Genomic DNA, 6790 nt, shown 5'->3' on the forward strand with positions numbered 1-6790 from the left:
ATTTCACATGCCCGGAGAAGCCAAGTCTGGAACATTTACCCTCCAAGCATCTGTGTCCGCTCTTGAAAAGAAAACACACAGCTTCACACACTCAGGCATGGGGTGCAAGCTCTTGGGACGCCAGGACCCTGGAGCATCAGGTTCTGCCTGGAATATTAGATCCCCCTGGAGCACCGGGTCTCTCTGAGCACTGCGTCTCACCTGGGGCACCAGTTCCCACCTAGAGCACTGTGCCCTGCCCTGGAGCACAAAGACCTGCTCCTCCCTAGACTCTCTCTGACTGTAGCCAGGCATAGCACTCTTCCCTGTGTTTGCTCCCTGGCCTACAGCTTTGGTGGCTGGGCAAGTGCTTGGGACAGTGAGGAGGTTTTGTCGCTTTGACTGTCCCCTAGTCACTTCTTTCACAGACCCAGCTGTCCTGAAGATCAGGGGTTAAAATCAACCCCTATCCAAGGCAGAGTTCGGTCTGTATGAGTCACCTCCCCAAGTGTGCCTCCCGCCATCCTCACACCCACATACCAAAAAGAGGACCCGCACAGAAAACAAAGAACCACAAGTCTGATGGAGCAGAGAGGCTGCCTTTTTTACCTTTTCTGGAGGAGGAACTGGGTTCAGAGGCAGCTGGCATCCTGAGTTCTTGTCCCTGTCCTGGGGATGTTACCCTACTATTTCTCCATCCCAAGCAAGGATGCAGCCCAGGCCCAGAGGCGACCACAGGACCCTTCAAAACCAAGTTTTCCCAGGATAGCCCTGGACAGAACTCCTGGGATTGACTAGGCAGTAATGTAGCTGAGAGAGGGGCCTCTCAGCATGGGGCTGATGGACAGAATCACAATCTATTCCTCACCAGCCTACCCACCGTCTACCTAGTCCATGCTTTATAGGGAAGAAGAAGAAAAAAAGGCAGAACACTGGCTTGGGCTATTGGAATCAAGGACACAGATAGGTATCACGGGTGCCAGCCACCTGTACCAGCCTCTGGTGGTGCCTGATGGGAAAACTGGTCTGAAAGGTGGGTTCCAGGTTCTAACCCTCTGGAGAAGAGCTTGACCTCCTAAGGAAGAGTTCATTTCCTGTAAAACTCCTCCCCCAGAATATGGAAAGTCCCATGAGAAAGAAGAAACTAACAATACCCAGAGAAGAGGAAATGCGGTATACTCTTTAGGCTTCCCAAACTCTTGATTAAGTCCTGTCATCTGCCATCATCATCAGGCTGCAATCCACTGTGAAGGGTGAGGAAGAAGCCTGTGGCCCCTGAATGTGAATCTTGGCTCAGGAACGCAGGGAATGAGTTGAATGGGAAATGTCCCTGAAATGAGTGCGGTCCGTGGCAGTGTTGAAGCAGACAGCCACGTGGTCATAGTATACCACATGGGGAACTGGGGCTCAGGCGCTCATCATCCAGCCCTGCCCCTAAAGTCTTCCTCCACTGCTGGCCAAAGCAGGAGTCTCAGAAGCCAATAATCTAAGTTGGACCAAAAGCCCAGGACCAGCCACAGAGCTCTTAGTCCTCACCCCTCCCAGGGGATCCTGTAGTGTCACCAAGATATGCATCTGGAAGTCTGTGACCAAAGCTCCAGCCCTGGCCTCCCTTCTGAGTTGCAGCTGCTGAAGCTGTCCTTGGAGGCTTCCTTGCACTGAGCCTGAAGCCATTTAACATCAAACCCCTTTCCCTCTCCACCTGCCTTGCAGCACCAGTTCTCGCTCCTTCCCCCGCATCACCTGGCCACCCAGGCCTGAGGACCCCACCTCCCCTTCCGCATTACAATAAGTGTCCTGTTTTCCTCTCCCTCCAGCTCTGCCCTGCCAGGTCTACGTCTTCTCTTTCAAAATTTCCCAAACTACTCCAGGTAGAACCAGCTATATTATTTGTGGGGCCCAGTGTGAAATGGTCCTTTGTTCAAAAATTATTAAGAATTTCAATTTGACTGAACACAGCATCTAAAAAAAAAAACAAACAAACAAACAAACAAAAAAAAAAAACCTGGGTGAGGTGGCTCATACCTGTAATCCCAGAACTTTGGGAGGCCGAGGTGGGTGGATCATGAGGTCAAGAGTTCACAACCATCATGGCCAACATGGTGAAATCCCGTCTTTACTAAAACACAAAAATTAGCCAGGTGTGATGGTACGCACCTGTAATCCCAGCTACTCAGGAGGCTGAGGCAGCAGAATCACTTGAACCTGGGAGGTAAAGGTTGCAGTGAGCTGAGATCGCGCCATTGCACTCCAGCCTGGCGACAGAGCAAGACTCTGTCTCAAAAAAAAAATAAATAAATAAGAAGAATTTCAAGACAGCCACAGGAGATGATAAAACCAAGTGCAGGGCCCTTCCAGCACAGGTTGCAAGCCCATGAAGCCAGCCCTGGCCCCATTTTTCTTATATTCCCACAGAACCTCAGTGGGACCATGTGGGCTGCCCACTGTGGCTCAAAGGTTTTGCGTACATGCCCATTGTCCCCTCTAGGCTGTCAGCTTCATGGGGAAAGGAGCTCTTATCTCTGCATGTCCTAAAGGGTGCATCCAGATGCCTTGCGTGTTGAGCTGGTGCTCAATAAACAGCGAATTGCATTACATTGCATTGGTGGATATTTATGTATTGCTAATGCAAAGTGAAACCAGCAGGTGGCACTGTTCTCCACCCAAGGATTAAATGCTCATTTTATTTAAATTTAAAAACCAGGCCTCAATCCCAGCACTTTGGCAGACCAAGGCGCAAGGATAGCTTAAGCTCAGGAGTTCGAGACCACCCTGGGCAACAAAACAGGACCCTCCCCTCATCTCCACAAAAAATTTGAAAATTAGCCGGTGTGGTGGTGCACGCCTGTAGTCCCAGCTATGGGGTGGGGGCAGGGGGATCCTGAGGTGGGAGGATCACTGGAGCCCAGGTAGTAGAAGCTGCAGTGAGCTGTGATTGTGCCACTGCACTCCAGCATGGGTGACAGAGGGAGACCCTTTGGGGGTTTATACACACGATTCTACATACTTCCAAGGAATTTCCAAACACTAAAACCTATTTATGGATTAATTTCATCCTCTTCATATTAGAATCATTTACCAAGCTATAAAAATTAGATATACTGGCCACATCACAGAACAATTCTATTAAAATCTCTGGGTGTGGAGCTCAGACATCTGTATTGTTTGAAACCCTCCCATATGAATCCAGTGAGCAGCCAGGATTGAGCCACTGCCATACTCAGTATTTCCTCCTCATTTTATAGACGGGGAAACTGAGGCTCTAAGATAGGAGGCTAAGGCCACAGCAGATGGCAAAGCCTACAGTTAATTCGAAACCTGCACTCCTACCACTAAATCTGGGGCTCTGAGTTTCTCTTAATTCTCGTTCTCCCACGCTGCTGTGTGTAGGTGATGTGTGTGTTGCAGAGGGTGAGGATGGGGCACGTAGTGAGGACAAGGCCAAGACCTCCCAGTTTACCAGCTCTCATGCTGCCTGGTGTTCCACCATTATTAACAAGTTAGTTGCACAGTTTAAGTATTGACCTTGGGCTGGCTCTCCCTCTCTCTCTCTCTCTCTCTCTCTTTCTCTCTTTTCTTAACTTCTATTAAGTTATAACTACAGCATAGATAAAATTATCTGATACCTTCCCTCCCTGGGCAGGGCACAGACAGCTGAGGGCACAGACCTGTGAAGGTGGCAAGGGAGAGAGGAATTGGTTTTAAGGGAAGTGAAACCCACAATACATCTATACAGTTTTGGTCAGATGTGGTGGCTCACGCCTGTAATCCACTTTGGGAGGCTGAGGCGGGCAGATCACTTGAGGTCAAGAGTTCCAGACCAGCCTGGCCAACATGGTGAAACCCTGTCTCTAGTAAAAACACAAAAATAGGCTGGGCCCGGTGGCTTACGTCTATAATCCCAGCACTTTGGGAGGCTGAGGCAGGTGGATCACCTGAGTCAGGAGTTCAAGATGAGCCTTGCTAACATGGTAAAACCGCATCTCTACTAAAAATACAAAAATTAGCTGGGTGTTGTGGCTGGCATGTGCCTGTAATCCCAGCTACTTGGAGACTGAGATAGGAGAATCGCTTGAACCCAGGAGGTGGAGCTTGCAGTGAGCTGAGATCACGCCACTGCACTCCAGCCTGGGTGACACAGCAAGACTCTGTCTCAAAAAAATAAAAATACGAATACAAAAATTTGCCAGGCATGATAGCATACACCTGTAATCCCAGCTACTTGGGTGGCTGAGGCACAAGAATCGCTCGAACCCAGGAGGTGGAGGTTGCTGTGAGCCGAGATTGTGGCACTGCACCCCAGCCTGGGCAACAGAACCAGACTGTGTCAAAAAAACACAAACTAACAACAAAAAAGTCTATAAGGTTTTGTCACAGGTCAGCTCTAAGCATACTCACCAAAAGGGCCCCCTAGAGAGGCCTGGCTCTGTTCCAGACCCCAAGCGACAAAGGCAGGCAGAGTAGGGGTGACACAATAATGCATTTAGAGGGCAAAATGATAAGCCCCCACTACGGCTGACTGCTGGCCATCAGTTGGGCACTTTCACCTTTGCTATCTAATGTAACCTAATCATAAACCTTGTGGCATCCTGTCATATTTACAGGTCCTCAGGGAGAGAGAATTATATATGTTGTATATAACATGGGGCAGAAATCTTGCAGGCCATCTTAGAATTCTGTCTTCTCCCCAAACAACATAGCAAATCACTGGAAGGGAGATGTGTTTCGCTTGTAGACCTTCCCACACCCCATGCAGATATTGTCCCATGCTTTGCTGCCTCCGAAGATTGGCAAGATTATGAACAAAACGTGGACTCATGCCTGGTTTCTGTATTAAGTGGTTATCACATTCACCTCACACACGAAAGGGCCCTCATTCGAGACCGGGCCAAAACATAAGATTTTTCCCCTAAACTTAGAGACTTTAATCAAGGTTGGGAAACAAACCAAAAACTAGTTAAACCTGTGACTACATTTTGGCCAGGCCTGGTGGCTCTTGCCTGTAATCCCAACACTTTGGGATGCCGAGGCAGGTGGATCGCATGAGGTCAGGAGTTCAAGACCAGCCTGGACAACACGGTAAAATGCTGTCTTTTCTAAAAATACAAAAATTAGCTGGGAACATGGCTCGTGCCTGTAATCTCAGCTACTTGGGAGGCTGAGGCAGGAGAATCACTTGAACCTAGGAGGCAGAGGTAGCAGTGAGCTGAGATCATGCCACTGCACTCCAGTGTGGGCAAAAGAGTCAGACTCTACCTCAAGAAATAAAAATAAAGGCCAAAAAATGGACTAATAGTATCCAAAATCCATTTTGCATCCACTGCCCGATTCTCAGAAATAATATTATACCAATCAGAGTTGGCTCTCCAGACAGAGAGGTTGACCACCAATGGGGCTATGCCACCCAGCCTTTAAGATGGCTTCCAATGAGTCTTGTCTCCAGGTGCTTCTGACCCTGGGTAGTCTCCTCTCACAATGAATAGGGCTGACCTGTGTGACCCAGGCAATATGATGGAAGAGCTAGTGGGTGACTTCCAAGCTAAGTCATAAAAGTCACTATGGCTTCCACTTGGGTCTCTTGGATCACTTGCTCTGAGAGAAGTCAGCTGTCACACCACAAGGCCTGTCAATCAGCCTTATGTGGGATCACGCAATGAGGAACTGAGGCCTCCTGCCAACAGCCAACACCAAGCTATCAGAAATGTAACTGAACCATCTTGGAAGTGGATCCTCCAGCCCAGTCAAGCTTTCAGATGACAGCAGGCCCTGACCAATGCTGTGACTGTAACCTCACGAGATGGAGCCAGAATCACCCAGCTAATGCTCCTGAATTCTGACTCATAGAAACAATGTGAGATAATATTTATGTTGTTACAAGCCCCTAAGATTGGGGGTAATTTTAAATATCAATAGATTATATGCGAGCCTTCTTAAGGTAATACTTTACTCAAAAAGATGGCACCGATGATAATAACAACATATATTGAGAACTCACTGTATACTAAGCTCTGACTTACCTCCCTACAGGCTGTTGGAGCACAAGATAACAGCTGGTAAGGCCCAGGGCAGTGGCTCTACGCCTGCAATCCCAGCACTTTGTGAGGCCAAGACAGGCGGATCGCCTGAGGTCAGAAGTTCGAGACCAGCCTGGCCAACATGGTAAAACCTTGCCTCTACTAAAAATACAAAATTAGCCAGGTATGGTGGCGCGTACCTGTAATCCCAGCTACTCAGGAGGCTGAGGCAAGAGAATCACTTGAACCCAGGAGGCGGAGGTTGCAGTGAACCAAGATTGTGTCACTGCACTCCAGCCTAGGCAACAAGAGTGAAACTCCGTCTGAAAATAAATAAATAAACAGCTGGTGAAAGCTGAAACACAAACCCAGAGGTCCTGACTCACAGCCTCATACCATCCAAAGCAGCCCTAACAGGAATTTCTGCAAGTGGAAATGTTCTGTGTCTGTGCCGCCTGACACAGTAGCCACTACTCACATGTGGCTAGTGAGCACTTAAAACGAGGCTAGTGCAACTAAGAAGAGAATTTTTATGTTTAAAACTGTAATTAATTCAAATTTATAATATAGCCATAGTGCCCAGTGATTACCATATTGGACAGCACAGATCTAACAGATGTGAGGGGCTTCAACAAGACAAGTTACAAGAACAGAGAACCTCTCAACCTCATGGGACTCAAAGAAACAGTGGAACAAAGTCTCAGGAGAGATTTAGGCTGACATGGGATTTGAGACCAGACTGACTGCTTCAGATGGGGTTTGTGGAGCATGAAACAACCCCCAGAAAGGAGGCCTTA

This window comes from Cebus imitator, unplaced genomic scaffold (genome assembly GCF_001604975.1).
Source record: "Cebus imitator isolate Cc_AM_T3 unplaced genomic scaffold, Cebus_imitator-1.0 Scaffold132, whole genome shotgun sequence".
NCBI classification, from domain to species: Eukaryota; Metazoa; Chordata; class Mammalia; order Primates; family Cebidae; genus Cebus; species Cebus imitator.